We start from the raw sequence: 17,454 nt of genomic DNA on the forward strand, positions 1-17,454 counted from the left end.
CTTGTTATTTTTTTAATTGCTAATTTTAAATATTAACTTTCTTTTCTAAACGAAAATAATATGGGTCATTTAAAATTCACGTGTTTCGCTCCTAAAATACAAAACCCGATTGTATAAAATTAATGTTTTTTTCTGGGAAACAAATTCCCCATTAAACAGTGACCTTATCAGACCTTATGTCAATAAATCACTTTTTAAGTGCATTCGAAGACGCTTCTTGAAAGGGCCAGCCTCTTTATGTCAATAAATTAGTCTTTAACTTAAAACCACAGACATGTATTTTGAGTTCAGTCGATCCACAACAACGAGTCGATACACAACCCCAGCAGGCATCGGACGGTTATACACAACCCTCGCTGGGCCTAAACAATAACATTCCCTCTTACGAGATATAAGCAAAAAAGATTTAACCAAAAATAAATAAATATTACTGTTCGTTCTTTTTACACTAATTTTAATTCCATTTAATCGTTTCCGAACACCACCACGGAGCAGTTTTAAAAAAATGTTACGTACGATATTAAGAAAATTGTGTTGAAAGAGTGTAAAACCGCCAAGGCGTCAAGGAAGTTATGTGTCGTGAACAATGAGTTTGGCATACTTGGCCATGTTGTTGTAGGCAACAGTCAGCTTGGACTGAAACGACACGAGGGAGGATGTTATGCCCTATTGTACATCAAATTCTGATTATTCTGTGTGGGCATTATGTCTATGTGCTTTATGCGGTTATGTGTATGGGAGCGTTTCCGAACGATTTCCGGAGCGGAAATAGAAACGTCAAATCTTTTTAGGTGAAAATCTAATTAATATTACAAGAGGGTGAGAATAAATTGAAAATAATGTGACAATTATTCGAAAACTTGTTGAATGGGAACAAGTTTGAGAAACAAACTCGAGCATTATTTTCTAATTTATTCCTACTCTGCCGTCCTCAAATAAAACGAGGTATGTGCAGCCAACTTAAAACCGAGAAATCGGCTCTCAAAGTTTTTTCTCAGGACTCTATATTTTTTGAAAACTTTTTAACACAAAACATGTTCTAATGATAGTTAAACATTATTTAAAAATATATTCTTAAAAAAATCATGTTTTTATCAAAGCTGTAAATAAAAAGTCATATACCGCGTTTTAATTGAGCAGCGGACATATTACTCGATCAGAAATAATGCCGTATCTGCATTTTATTTACAAAAAGGATTTTTTACAAGGAATAATAGTTACCAAAAAAGGAAAATAAATAGCTTATAATTGTTTATTATATATGCAAAATACCTACATGTCATAAATGTTTAAAATACGAGGTCGCAACATGAGTCTTGATAAAAACGCGGTAAATGCGCTGTGATCAATTAAAACGCGGCAAGTGCGTGATACTCGTTTGCACATACCGCTTTTTAGTTGAGTACTCTGTAGATACCGCATTTTAATTAAGCACCTATTGAAATTTAGCACATACGGCATATTCGAATTTGTTTATTTTGGTAGTAAATAAAATGATACGGCTTTCAGACATTGCAGAAGCATAAAAAAGGTCACAAGCAAACCACATAGCAAAAACTCGATTTTCAATTTTTTTTTTGCAAATACCGCGTTTTAATTGATGACTATTATACTCAGATAGTAACTATCGTGTAATTTTCGAAAGATTGTGTTTTAATAGTCACCTAGAAAATTCAAGTCTTTGCCTTTGTAAATAAACATTCAGTGACATTTATCACAATTAATGTTTTACAACTCTTCAAAGTGAACAGCATGAACAGGTTTAGCAAATATTCAGACGAAGATATCAATAAAATATTAGTTAAAATTATTTATAACTACAGTTTTATTCATGAAATAATCTTATCGAATTACACTGCGGTACCGTGATTTACCGAAAAATGGTTCCGGTACAAGGGAGGCCTTATTTAGCATGTAGGTTGCTATATGCATCGGGTATGTTTTAGATTTATACATTATATAAAACCGGAGTCGATTATAAATCGCATCTTATCCGATAATCTATATTATGAAATATATTCGTAAATTTGAATAATTTTCTAACAAGTATCAATAAATATATAACATGTTTATAAACTACATAATTTATCAGTTCTATATTTAAGATTGAAATTGATAAGGGGACAGCTGCACTAATTCTCAAAAAATCAACATTTCAAACTAAAAAAATTATGAAAAGTTAATCTGAAAAATATGTGTTCCCATTATGTCGCTCATACCGGACGGTATCTTACTTTGTTAATACAACCAGCTCCTTTGTATGATTTGCATGAAAAATACGTAAATTTTTATACAATACTAATGCATTTGTTTACTATAATTAATTAATGTGTGCCTCCAGAATGTGCGTTGGAATAAAATTTGATGACGCATTCGTCGATATAAATACAGACATTAATGTTTATCAATAATTGTTTAAAAGGAATTTCCTGAGACATGGTGTCGTAATTAGTGGAAAAGGTGTAGATTAATATTCGTATGGGTCTGTCTGGAAAATCACGAACGAATACACCTAATGGACCAAGAGCTAGAAACGTCAGAAAAACAAGTATTTTAAGACAACCGGTCCTCGATTTTTGACCCTTCTCTTCGTTATCGAACGTATTCGTTTCTTATCTGTTTAGTATACGAAGCGAAGGGTCAAAAATCGAGGCCCTGGTTCTTTAATATATTATTCCCTATGCTTCCTCGAACACCGTACCGGCCATCTGGCTACTGATACAGCTTGCGTTCATTACTGCGAAGCACACTTGTACACAGGTAAATATACCGAATTTAAAATAATTTTAAGATGAAAAATTTTTTTGTCATTACTTTTTAAACATTGCTAATTGTTGATATTGCTAATTTTCTTTATATCGAATACAGGGTGAGTCAAAACGCAAGTACATTCTTTTCACAGAAATTTTGAATGGAACACCCTGTATTTTATATCACTATCGAAAAGTACCATTACCGTACTTCAATTTTTGTATAATATTCCTTACAATTTGTTAGTTTTCGAGATATTTTCATTTTTCAGAGCAAGTTATTAATTAGGGTGTTCTATTTAAAATTACTGAGAAAATAATTTACTTGCGTTTTGACTCACCCTGTATTCGATATAAAGAAAATTAGCAATATGAACCATTTTTATAAATTTTGACAATCAACAAAAAAATATGGCACCAATAAACCATTGATGTTGTGCTTATTTTTATTTATACAGGCCCAAGTAGCAAAATAAAAACATTTTAGTTTTATTTAAGGTTTATAAAGGTTTTATTGTGGTCAATATGAAGATAATGGTTTTAAAGTTACCTTGTAGATATACTGTAAGAACTTTAAAACAGTTAAGCATTTGTCACCAGTTTTAAAGTATCTAATAAGAGTATCAAATAAGACTAATTAATCTTAATAGATAATTTGTCTTATTGTAGTTATGTTAAAATGGTTTATTCTCAGTTCACTTTAAAACTAATAAGTTTTATGAAGAACTTCCGGACCATTTGGATTTATTAGATTCTAGTTTGTGACCTTTTAGTTTTATTGCTGTTTTAAAGATTCTCCTAAGATGACTAATAAAAAAATGAAAAACTAAACTTTTTTGAAAATTTTGGTTTTTCGACAATTACTCAAAATTTCAACCTACGAATTACGCCAATAACTGAGCGTTTGTAGAAGGACTCTAGACGAATCTAACGGTGTATACCTTATATCCGGGAAAATTGGAATTTTTAAGTTATAGGCTTTATAAGTATGACCAAATCTATTTCTTATGGGAAAAACGGGTCTTCAAGCTCAATAATTTCTGTAATAGCTTCAGTTATCATACTTGACCTTAGATGCATAACATACTACTTGTCAATACGTTTCAAACTCATGTTTAGTGAACAAAATCGGTTAAGCCGTTTAGAAGTTATTAAGCTACAAAAGTATAATCCAATTAACGATTATTCTCTAAATGGTTTATGTAGTTGTAGTGTTTACAACGCTAACTTGATCTGGCAACGGACAATCCAAGTTCATTTACCGGCCATCCCAATATTTTTTTCAATCTATTTCGAATAGAAACAAAATCTAGTATACATTCGATGGACACTAGATCATTTGGGAGATAATGCGACAAAGGCGACCATTTATAAAGTTTAACGTGTAATCGAGAAACATTGCATTCAACTTTATACATTTAATTTATAAATACCTTTGAAAAACTCCTGATACAAGAATAAAAAACCGCTAAACGCCGTAAAAATGAGTGGCGCATACAATATTCCGGCTACAAAAGATCTGATATGAATATTACGTGGCGCGAAAATGTATTTTCATTTTGATGCAAAACAAAATTCTAGTTTTATTTTAAAAGATTTTTTTTATAATATTTGCTAAATTTGAAGTAAACGCGCCACAAAAGAGTTTCAAAATTCAACCTGTATCAAAGTTACTCTTTTGTGGCGCGTTTTACTTCAAATTGGGCAAATATTATGAAAAAAATCTTTTAAAATAAAACTAGAATTTTGTTTTGCATCAAAATGAAAATACATTTGCGCCACTCATATTGTATGGCGCCAACGCCAAAGCGTAGGTTATTTACATTTGAATGTCAAATGTCAAACTAAATTTGTGATTACTAATGCTTTTGTGAAACTAAATTAAGTATTAATAAAATATCAATAAAATGTGATAGTGAATTTAATTATTATATAAAATAAATAAGATGTTCAAAAATACAATTTGAGTATATTTTGAAAGCAATAATTTATTAACAACTTTAAAAAGGTTTATATGAGTATACGGCCTCCCCTTTAATGGGAGTACCTAATGATAAATGGACTATTCGATTTGTTATGAAATGAAAATTGTTATTATAGTCGGTTCGCTAAACTCAGACACAACTGGCTAGTAATTTTCGTAGGTAATTTTTTTGTTTTTTTTTTTCAATTTTGCCAAAATTGACAAAATTACTAATTATTTAGTAATTAAACTATTTAGTAATTATTTTTTTGCCAAATTGGCAAACTTACTGACTAAAATCACTAGCCAGTTGTGTCTGAGTTTAGCGAACCGACTATATGAAATGTTGTTTGGAATAAAAAATTATGGTCTGATATGTGCAATTACATCCTTCTAATGGAAAAAAATATTTGAAGATTTTTATCAAATTATGGATTTTCATTTTCATTTATAACTCTTTTATTTTTAATTTGACGAAGAAAAGTTATTCTTCATAAAAAGCTTCTTCATGGTCTAAGATTTATGATGCAACCATCATAACATATATATCAAATTTTATTATTTTATACGAGGTATATAAAAAATATGAATTTTGATCAAGAGTAAAGTACCTTTATAGTTCACAACATTTAAATTAGAATGATATAATTGCACATTAAAACATAATCTTTAATTCTAAACAACTTTCCATAATAGCAATTTTCCATATTATGAATTAAAATACGTAAATAAACAAAGTTTTCATTATGATAGTGCTCGCATTTTCAGCTTGTTAATTATTGCAATGACGACCCAGTACGTCATAGTCATGCTTGCTTCATGTACGTCATAGTCAATACACATACATACGAAAATATATCAGATTTTAAACTCGTTCACTAAACAAAAACTTAAGAATGAAATTTACCTTAGGAATTCTTTAATATCCGGTTAGATTCGACAAGTACTATAACCTCCGCAGTTATCACTTAACTTAGTTATCACTCACTCCCTTCAAAAACTACGAACTGACACTGAGAGACTGTTTACGATTAAAATGTTTCCCGATGCTGCAGTTATCGCATTGTAGAAACAAACTTCATTAACTAAAAATAAAAGCAACTAGTTATGTACTGAATATTCTGCTTTACTCAGTGTACCAAATAAACGTTCAGAATAATTGTGCATAATAATAAGAATAAATAACACAGGTATTCCTTACAAATATTTTTTCCGTAGATAGTACAACAAAGTTAACATTTTGCGATAAGATAATTTTTAAATTTATGAGCATATTTTAATAAAATTACTCTAAAATGAATTTTTTGTATAATTAGTTATTTGATACTTATTATACACATATGTAGTTTCAAAAGTCATGCATCACCCCTCGTATTCCCGATGTTTACACTTTTATAAATCCGTATCTTAATCACATCTTTAATGGGCCTTTTTTATAAAAAATATACCATTTTTGGTTTTTTATTTTATTTGATTACCCATTTAATTGACCTGGTTTTGCCAAGGTGTAAACATTTGAAAAATTTATTCTGGTGAAATTTTTAAAAACGTGATTAAAAATGAATCGTAGTTTAATTTCTGAGTTGGACAGTATAGAATTATCGATTTAGTTGACGAAGACCATTCACAGAGGTTTGTGGAGAAAATAGTGGGTGTTTCTCAGAGTGATGTCTCACGGATATGGAATAGGTTCCTGGAGAAACAATCGATACGGAGTAGACCTCGGTCTGGTAGACCCCGAGTTACCAATGATCGACAGAATAGATATATCAGAATTTCCATCCGTATAAATTCTTCTATGGCTGTACCAGACATCCAAAGAGAATTCAGGCATGCTACAGGAGTCCGAGTATCGTTGTCTGCAATAAGAAGAAGAATTTTATACTCAGGTTTGAGGAGTCATCGACAAATAAGACTTCCTCAGCTACAACCTAGACATGTTTTGGACCGCCTCTAGTGGGCTCAAGAACACATACAGCTCCTCCAACAATTTTGGAATTTTGCGCTTTTTTCCGACGAGACCAGAATCTATTACAATAGTGATAACCGGCGAATTCGTGTGTGGCTAGTTGTGCAGCTCTTGTTGGCTTTCGCCACACACAAATTCGCCGGTTATCACTATTTAAACAGATTCTGGTCTCGTCTGAAAAAAGCGCATAATTCCAAAATTGTTGGGGGAGCTGTATGTGTTCTTGAGCCCACTGGAGACGGTCCAAAACATGTCTAGGTTGTAGCTGAGGAAGTCTTATTTGTCGATGACTCCTCAAACCTGAGTATAAAATTCTTCTTCTTATTGCAGACAACGATACTCGGACTCCTGTAGCATGCCTGAATTCTCTTTGGAGGGCTGGTACAGACATAGAAAAATTTCTACGGATGGAAATTATGATATTTCTTTTCTGTCGATCATTGGTTACTCGGGGTCTACCAGACCGAGGTCTATTTCGTATCGAGTTTGTCTCCAGGAACCTATTCCATATCCGTGAGACATCACTCTGAGAAACACCCACTTTTTCCTCCACAAACCTCTGTGAACGGCCTTCTTTAACTAAATCGATCATTCTTATACGGTTTAACTCAGAAATTAAAGTACGATTCATTTTTAATCGCGTTTTCAAAAATTTCACCAAAATAAATTTTTCAAATGTTTACAACTTGGCAAAACCATGTCAATTAAATGGGTATTCAAATAAAATAAAAAAACCAAAAAAGGTATATTTTTTATAAAAAATGCCCATTAAATATGTGATAAAGATACGGATTTATAAAAGCGTAAATATCGTGAATACGAGGGGTGATACATAACTTTTGAAACTATGTGTATTAGAGTAGTTAAAAATTGGAGGGTCTTTATTAGAGTTACAAAAAATATGGATCAGGTTCTGAAACTGTTTTCTTGTGGCATGTCAAGATACAGTTGAGTCCGCGAATATTTACCCGTGCGTCATCATTTAAAAAAGCATACGAAATAAGTCGATGATAAGTCGGAAATTGAAATTTACTAAACGCAACAGCAAGTGACAGTAAGTGACTTGCTGTTGCGTTTAGTAAATTTCAATTTCCGATTTATCATTGACTTATTTCGTATGCTTTAAATGATGACGCACGGGTAAAGATTCGCGGACTTAACTGTAGATAGATTCAATAAGGTGCCTTTTGGCCTACTCCACTGTGACCTTTTCAGATCTATTGTGGTCTTCTAACCCTAGATTACAGTCTCTAGCCTGATCAGATGGACAGAACATTTTACGGAAAAGCTTGAAGGAGATGGGAGTGAGACGAACCCTGATATACCATTAGACCAAGCAGACAACAGAGAAAAGAGTCCACCAACAATAGACGAGATTAGAACGGCAGTAGACAAATTAAAGAACAATAAATCACCGGGATCGCATCAAGTAGCATCGGAATTACTGAAGGAAGGAGGAGACGCACTACAGAAAACAATACATTAATTATTGATAACAAAGATATGGTCAAATAAACAGCTACCAGCGGAGTGGAATAGCGGTAAAAAATTACCTGAATGCAGCATACAAAATAATGTCCAACGTCATTTATGAAAGACTTAGACCACACGCTGAAAAAATAGTTGGCAAATACCAAAGTGGCTTCTGTCGACAGAAGTCAACAATAGACCAGATATATGTTCTGCGACAGATCCTCGAAAAAACAAATGAACATAACATCGACACACATCATCTCTTCATAAACTTCGAAAGCGCATATGACAATATAAACCGAGAATTCGTAATAAAAGCAATGAAAGAATTTAATATACCAACACAACTAATAGAACTGATAAAAGAATCTCTAAAAGTAGAAAGTAAAATCCGGATACAAAACGAACTAACGGAAACAATAGATGTGAAAAAGGGACTACGCCAGGAGACGCTCTATCATGCATCTTGTTCAACATCGTACTCGAGAAAATAATGAGGGACACTCAATACTCGAAGAACAATCCTTAATAAAAGCGTGCAAATACTAGCATTTGCAGATGATGTTGACATAATCGCAAGATCAAGAAGAGAAATGATAGAGGCATTCAATCAAATAGAACGAGCTGCACAAAATAGTGGCCTTAAAATCAACCAGAACAAAACAAAATATATGCAGGTAAGTAAAAACGCAGAAAAAAGGCAGCCACAAAATATAACAATAGGAGATCCAATTGGGATCCCTACTCACGTCTGATAATAACGTAGCGGAGGAAGTGAAGAGGCGAATATTTATTGCCAATAAAAGTTACCATGGCTTAATTCGGCAACTAAGATCAGATAACGTCGCAAGAAAAACAAAATGCCAAATATACAAAACCGTAATAAGACCGGTACTCACATACGGCTCAGAAACCTGGACACTCACTAAAAGAGAGGAAACATTGCTAGCCACCTTTGAAAGAAAAATCTTGCGACACATATACAGTGAGCACGTAAAGGTTGGAATAAATTCATTTTCTCGAGAATGGACAATTTTGGACAAAAATCCCGAAACAGGTCAATTTTTATTTTTAAATTACGACTTTTTGGCATATATATCATACTAGTGACGTCACCCATCTGGGCGTGATGACGTCATCGATGATTTTTTTAAATGAGAATAGGGGTCGTGTGATAGCTCATTTGAAAGGTAATTCAATTCTCTATTCAGTAGTATAAACATTAACATAATTATTTATACAGGGTGTCGAAAAAACTTTTTTTTTTTAATTAAATTTATTGACATAAAAAGAAGAATATGTGTAATTTATTTAATTCAAAATTCATTTTACTGCTCTCAGAAAACAGAAAAATATATTTTTTTGAAAAAGATTTAGTTTTTTTAGCTTAAATTAAATGCTCAAATTGCCAAGAGGCAGGTGGGTGTCTGCTTTAATATTGAATTTGCAAAAAATAATATTTTTTATTTGTCAAATAAACATTTTTTCCTGTTTTCTGATAGCAGTAAAATGTATTTTGAATTAAATAAATTACACAGATTCTTCTTTTTATGTCAATAAATTTAATCCAAAAAAAAATTTTTTTGGACACCTTGTATAAATAATTATGTTAATGTTTATATTGCTGAATAGAGAATTGAATTACCTTTCAAATGAGCTATGACACGACCCCTATTCTCATTAAAAAAAATCATCGATGACGTCATCACGCCCAAATGGGTGACGTCACTAGTATGATATATATGCCAAAAAGTCATAATTTAAAAATAAAAATCGACCTGTTTCGGGATTTTTTTCATAAATTGTCCATTATCAAGAAAATGAATTTATTCCAACCTTTACGTGCTCACTGTATAAGGGCACAAAAGAAAACGGAATTTGGCGAAGAAGGTACAACTTTGAACTATACAAAATATACCAGGATCCGGATATCATAACATTCATTAAAATAGGACGGCTGCGTTGGATGGGACATGTAGAAAGAATGGAAGAAGGCGAAATACCAAACAAAATATTCAAACAGATGCCAGTAGGAAAAAGAACAAGAGGAAGACCGAAGCTGAGATATTGAGAACGAATAGAAAATGATATAATAACCCTGAAAATAAAAAACTGGAGAAAAAAAAAGCACGAAACAGATCAGAATGGAGAAGAATCCTGGAACAGGCCAAGACCCAGAAAGGGTTGTCGAGCCAGTGATCATGATGATGTGGTCTTCTAACCCTAAATTACAGTCTCTAGCCTAATCCTTTGTAAAAGGTCTAATAACTTCGAGACTGAACCTTCTATGTAGCTTTTACCGGTAGCTTTTCTTCATCTAATGCAAAGAAGCACACATTTGCCAGGTTATCACCCTGACATAAAATGTGCTCTGCTGGTTCTACTTCTAGGTGACAGAATCTGCATCTGCCAATCCCATCAGCAGAACTAGTGGCAAACCTAGTATGGCTTTGACTGTTTCCGTGTCTTTGCTTATTAGGTCTGCCGTAAATTATTATGTGGCATGTCTAAGTTAAATATTATGTTTATATGGGATTAAGCTACATTTGATTGAAGAAGAGTCCACTTTATAAGAGTTACCACTTACCATAGATGATACACAAAATAATAATGGCCCCGAAACATTCGTGAATGGACATCCATAAAAAGTGCTGACCAGCTTTTTCATATGGAACAAAAGAAGACAAGTGTGGCTATAGTGAACGCCAACGTCCGGGTGACAGAACAAGGCGTTTGAAAGAAGAAGAAAAAGCACTTTTACAGTTTATGACGAGATGGTGTGTGTCGATGCTGCGTTCACTTCTCTTTTCGAGGATCTGTCGTAAAGCAAATACCTGGTCTATTGTGATTTTTCTCTGATGAAGCCATATTGGTACATATTTACCAACTATTTTTTCGGCGCATGGTCTAAATCTTTCACGGGTCTAGGACGTTTCATCGCCGCCGTTTCGATGTCGCCAGTTCATCGCCGGCCGATTCATCGCCGCCGGCCCATTCATCGCCGGCCGATTCATCGCCAGTCAGTTAATCGCTATCGGATATATTTCCGAATTTTCGACAGTTACATTTATTATTTATTTTTAGTATTAATTAGGAATTCTAGGAAATGACCATTCCTGTTGCCATACTTAATGTTTTAATAGACTTTTAAACTTTTATCATATAAAATATATTATAATGATAATCTTTTAAATTTCACGGTCAACAATTCCAACCAAGAGAAACTGTTTCTTAAATTCGAAAAGAACCCAAAATTTCTGTACAAAAATTTAGGGGAAGTAGAACAGTAAATAATAATATTTTTTATCTTTTTAATTGTCAAAAGTTTTGAACTGAATTTAACGTCGTGTCGTGTCATCTCCCATAATACAAAATCAACTGACTAACTGGCGATGAAACGGACGGCGATGAAATGGACTGGCGATGAACCGGCGGCATCGAAACGGCGGCGATGAACCGGCGGCGATAAAACGTCCCATTCCGATCTTTCACACGTTATGTACTTTGAATAATAGGGTGCGTTCGGACGACCACAGCGGCTGGACAGCTGAGCCAGCAGTAGCTGTCAGACGTCACCGCTGGAAGTCAGCCGCTGAGAGATTTACTAAGCTTTCCCTACAATAATATTTTTTGTATTTTGACAACGACACCCGATTTGGGCGTCGAAACGTTAATAAAATAATTTTTTTAGTAAAATTGTGACTTATTTCCCATCAAAACTAGTTAATTAAAAGAAGAATTTACTAAAAGTAAATTTATACACATATAAAATTTAAACTGGATATTAATATTCACAGTAAACTAAATATAAGACTCCTCTGCTAGACAGCAGCGTTGAAATTGTTTTGTCTTATAATTATAATATTGCTTGTTTTTGTTTCTTCTTATCGTTTAGTATGATTTTTGAGCAACTATGTACTTGCACGTCATAAGTGATAACAGTTGATTCATTGTTTTCCATATAGCTAATGAGTCACTAAAAACAATAAGGTCATTAAAAAGGTCCCATAACAATAATTACAATGATAGATAAGTACAATACCATTTTAAAAGTTAAAACATATCTGTTTAAAAAATAAAAAAGCAAATTTGAATCGTTGTGGTTTTGTATAGAAGAAATTTAATAAGAATGCTTTGTTATTGACGTTATATCGCCAATTTTGTTTATACAGTGTAGGCCAAAGAAAACAGTCCACCTCGATATTTGGCAGTAGTTATTAAATTTTAAGGAAATGTCGAAACAGGTAGATTTTTGATCTAAGTGGGACACATTTTTAAGGCACATTCATCTCCTATTTGTCAACCCCATCCCTTCCACTTCCCCCACCCCGTATTTTTAAATAGGTAATAGGGGTCGTGTACAAGCTCATTTGAAAGGTTATTCAATTCTCTATTCAGTAATATAAACATTAACATAATTATTTATACAGGGTGTACAAGAAAAAAATATTTTAATTAAATTAATTGACACAAAAAGAAAAATGTATAAAAAAATGTTTTTTGGTAAATAAACATTGCTTTTCGCTTAATTTCAATGTTCAAGCTGACACCCATATGTCTCTTGGTAGGTCGAATATTTATTTAAGCAACAAACAATGTTTATTTATCAAATAAACATTCGATTCTGTTTGCTGTCAGCAGTAGAATGTATTTTGAGTTAAATAAATTACGTACATTCTTCTTTTTGTGTCAATTAATCTAATTCAAAATAATTTTTCTTGGAGACCCTGTATAAATACTTACGTCAATGTTAATATTACTGAATAGAGAATTGAATAACCTTTCAAATGAGCTTGTACACGACCCCTATTCCCTATTTAAAAATAAGGAGTGGGGGCAGTGGAAGGGAGGTGGTTTACAAATGACCGATGTATGTACCGTAAAAATGTGTCCTCCTTTTCATTTTTTTTCATTTCCTTTAAATCTAATAAATACTGCCAAATATCGAGGTGGACTGTTTTCTTTGGCCTACACTGTATCTGTTTTATTGTACTTTCGCTTTTATTTATATGGGCAAATATTTAGAAAAACATGATATGGTCGAACGCTCGAATATAATATTTAAATTTTAGAAATAAAAGGCAGATATCGAGCACTGTCATTTATTACATCTTGACCAAGTATACTTGCTTTCAGAGCATCATCACATCAGGGACATCTGAAATAAGCCAAAACAAAAACGCCATTGTAGAGATAGAAAAAGGGTACAAAGATTTTGACAAAAGTCTAAGCTGATGTATAATAAAAAAATTACAATATCGTAGACTTACTACGTCAGAAAGGAAGACATCCCAGAATGTCCTAAACATTTGCTTAAAATTAACGATAAAACTAACAAATTAATAACATACACTGGACAAAGAACAAACAGATTAAAATTTACTTAAATGCTGCTACGAACAATGACAGCTTGCATAAATGGAAAATCAACAGATATATGTAAAATTCAAAGAGGTGTCAGACAGGGTTGTATACTGTCCCCACTATTATTCAATTTATATTCCGATAGAATATTTAAAATTAGAAAAGCGCTGCATAATTTGGAATGGGGCGTGAAAGTTAATGGAATCCTGATAAATACAATCAGATATGCAGATAATACAGTTATTTTAAGTGATGACATGAATGTATTGCAATACCTTTTAAATGCCATCGACAGAGTGGGAAGATAGTTTGGCCTAAACATAAACTGTTCAAAAACAAAATACATGGTGTATAGCCGTTTGGCACATCAAGATTCACGGTTATATCGCCGCCGCCTACGAAAAGTATAACTCCGAAAAATGCCGTTAAGAATAGAACTTTCAATGAACGCCGCGAAAAATATTATTTTCGTTTATATGATTGTGAAAATTATAATCCCTAATAAAGTGTAAAAACATCATTTCTGTTTGTGGGTCCACGAAAATTATAATTAGTAAAAAGTTCTCAGAAATAATTGTTTTCGTCGGCAAACACAGAAACAGAAAGAGAAATAATTGTTTTCGTCGGCATCTATTATGAACTAAATATTTTCATTATAAATATTTTGGGAGTTATAATCTTCGCGGACACGCATATAAATAAAATTGTAATCGCTAATACTTATCAAAGAGTTATTATTTTCGCTGGAAATGTATTAGGAATCACATTAATCATAGGTACTAGCGATATGTTGATGGTCATATAATTCAAAGAGTACATACCCAGTTTTAAATTTCTTGGTTGCCATATTACTGAACAACTAGATCCAGATAAAGAGATAAAATGTAGAATAGGGATAGCCGTCACAACATTTTTAAAAATGAGGTCATTCTTCTGTAATGATAACTTGCAACTTCAACTTCGAAAGCGCATAATTAAATGTTATATTTGGTCAGTCCTCTTATACGGTGTCGAAGCATGGACATTAAAAATATCCACCATTAATATTTTGGAGGCCTTTGAAATGTGGCTGCACAGACGTAAACTAAAAATACCATGGACGGAAATGCTGACAAATGTGGCAGTTCGTAAGAGAGCAAATGCTACTCGCGAGCTGCTCGATAATATCAAATGTAGAAACATGGTCTATTTTGAACACGTAGTAAGGGGAGACCGATAAAATATTCTTCAACTTATTGTGATGGGTAAAATCGAAGGACGCAGAGGAATTGGTAGAAAACAGGCCTTTGAAGAATATCAGGGAGTGGACAGACCTAAGGAAAGCAGAGCATATATTTCGAATAGCTCGAAACAGATACAGTTTCGCCATGTTAATCGCCAACGTCAAGGGGACCTGATAGGGCACGTTAAGAAGAAGAAGCTGCTACATTATTCGAAGCTGGAGGTACAGTGATTAATGTTCCTTCTTTAGCGGAAACGTTCGAGTGATGTCTGACAAATGATATCTGATATGACTTTTACTAAAATTACGTACAGTCACTACATAAAGTGAACTGCCATAGCCACCTTTAATTAACAAGCCATGAAGTTGAAATTTGGCAACATCTATTGGTAGACCGATTAATTCTGACAGTTCTCATTTGTTTTTAAATAATTTTCACTGTGTTTACAGAGAAACTGAAATATTTTACAATATTTTGTGCTCCAAATTATAAAGAACATTAAAAGGTATGTTATTAAGATGATTTTAGTTCAATATAATATATTTTTATATAAACTTGCGTGCAGATAGAAATCCGTCCACTTAAAAATTTTGTCATTTTTAATGTCTTATATTTCCTAAACCTGTTGGCAGATTTAAGTGATTTTTTTAATATGTTATAGCCTAATTCTTTTACAATACCGCTGCAATAATATTGTTGCTAACCAGTTAAATTTTTATGGTGTACCGGGCATTTATAAAATACTGAAATTAAAACCCAACTATAGACTCCGGTTTTCTTAACATTCTGTTTTTTTGATTAATTCGCGTATGTTTAACAACTCGATTTGTTCTTTATCAATTCAGGGTGTTTCTAAATAAGTGCGACAAACTTTAAGTGGAAAGGAACGAAATGCAAAATTTTGACGCCTGTATTTTAAATGTAATCATTTTTTTCGAATCCTGAGAAAACTAATAAGTATTTTTGAAAAATTTAAACGCAGAATGAAAGATTTCTTTATTACCGAGGGCCGAAAGTCCCTTAGAATGAATAAAAAGTTTTTTAATGACATATTTGAAACTACAAATCACACTAAATTTTCTTAGTTTTTCACCCCTGTAACTTATTAAAATAAACATAGAAGTTTTCAGGGACTTTCGGCCCTTGGTCCTAACGTAATCTTTCATTCTGCGTTTAAATTTTTGAAAAATATTTCTTAGTTTTCTTAGGATTCGAAAAAAATGAATCCCGTTTATATTCTTGTTATATGTTTTTTTTTGTATAATAAACGTTACTTACAAGGAATTACTTTTAATATTACTTTGTACAAACTTCTAATTAATAATATTTTCTTGTTCGACTCAAAAAATACTATAAATTTTACCAGAATTTGTTAAAATCGTAGTTTCGAAAGCGGTAGTCCGAAAGTCAGACTACCGACGTCATCAATTGCGACGTTGCCTTTTTCTCTTCATGGCTTGTAAAGTAAAGGTGGCTATGGAACTTCGGATTCAAAAACTCTATGGTAGACTCAACACTGACCACAAGTAGGTACAATAGAACCAGTATTACGGTAGAGATGAAGATATAATATATAAATACAAAATAATGAAAATATTAAAAATATGTTAATTATTGGAAGTTAGAATGTATAATCCAGTTCACACACTGAAACCTGTCAGAAATAAGTTTAGGTGTTAGTAGTTGGCGATAATAAATTGTTGTGGACATATTATAATGAATGTAGGATTCGTTAAAGACACTCGTAATAAAAGTCCGTATGAGGCTTAACAGTTTTAATCAATAAAATAGGCAACTAAATGATTCATACTGATAAGTTGACGAAATGTAAAAGTGTTCTTACAAAAAGAAATGTATTTGGAAATAATCGCGTTTACTTAATATGACCGGATTGTCAATATATAATGTACGTCATAAGTACGTCTTATTAAAGCGTCTCTTTAATTCGCGTCCTTTTCGATTATCCCAAACACACGCTCTTTCTCGTCAAAATCTGAAAATAGACTGACCATCAAAATCAAACCCCCTCGCTAAATAAAATGATCATTCTTTTCAAAGTATATACCGACTTTTTCCAAAGAACGAAAACCATTAAAAACTTCTAAAGCAGGGGTGGGCAAACTTTTTTTAGTAATAGTCCTGTCGCCAGGGGGGGTACAACGGCCTCGTTAATTCAGATGGACTTACTCAAGTTTTTTTTATGTATTTTGACCCGTAGAACACGAATTTTTTGGGTAACAGTTGATCCGGATGTCGATAAGATTGTTATAGACCAAGAACTTGAGGAATCAAATAACAGCGATTTTTGGCAAAACAAAACAATATTTTGTATTTTTTGGGCCATTTTAAGTAAAAAATATTTCTACAAGTTTTTTCGTAGGATGCACAGTTTTCGAGATAAACGCGGTTGAACTTTAAAAAAATCGAAAAATTGCAATTTCTGAACCCGAATAACTTTTGATTAAAAAATAAAATAGCAAGTCTGCTTACCGCATTTGAAAGTTTAAGTCAAATTATATCGGTTTTGATTATTTGCATTGGTAAAAATTTATTTTTTTATTGTTTAACAAAGCTATAAACACGTAGGGTTTCCCGTGCTTTTACATGCGTTTTACCGCATGTAACGTAGAAATAGTCTTGATTGCACTAGTACCTATTCTACCTACTCGTTCGATTTTAAATGAGAAATCATAGAAACATCACTCACGCACT

General features: G+C 32.6%; 1 protein-coding gene across 8 annotated transcripts in view; it reads right to left on the reverse strand.

The window, feature by feature from the left end:
- LOC126879065 (phosphatidylcholine:ceramide cholinephosphotransferase 2-like) overlaps positions 1 to 17,454 on the reverse strand; it is a 520,373-nt gene that overhangs the window by 73,408 nt on the left and 429,511 nt on the right. The window contains exon 1 of one of the 8 annotated variants that reach the window (XM_050641964.1): positions 5,621 to 5,760. The exons of the other annotated variants lie outside the window; for them this stretch is intronic. The gene's annotated coding sequence lies outside the window, so the exon portion shown is untranslated. Of the gene's footprint in view, positions 1 to 5,620; positions 5,761 to 17,454 lie in introns of those variants that run through there. 8 annotated transcript variants of the gene reach the window in all.

Source organism: Diabrotica virgifera, chromosome 1 (assembly GCF_917563875.1).
Source record: "Diabrotica virgifera virgifera chromosome 1, PGI_DIABVI_V3a".
Taxonomy (NCBI): domain Eukaryota; kingdom Metazoa; phylum Arthropoda; class Insecta; order Coleoptera; family Chrysomelidae; genus Diabrotica; species Diabrotica virgifera.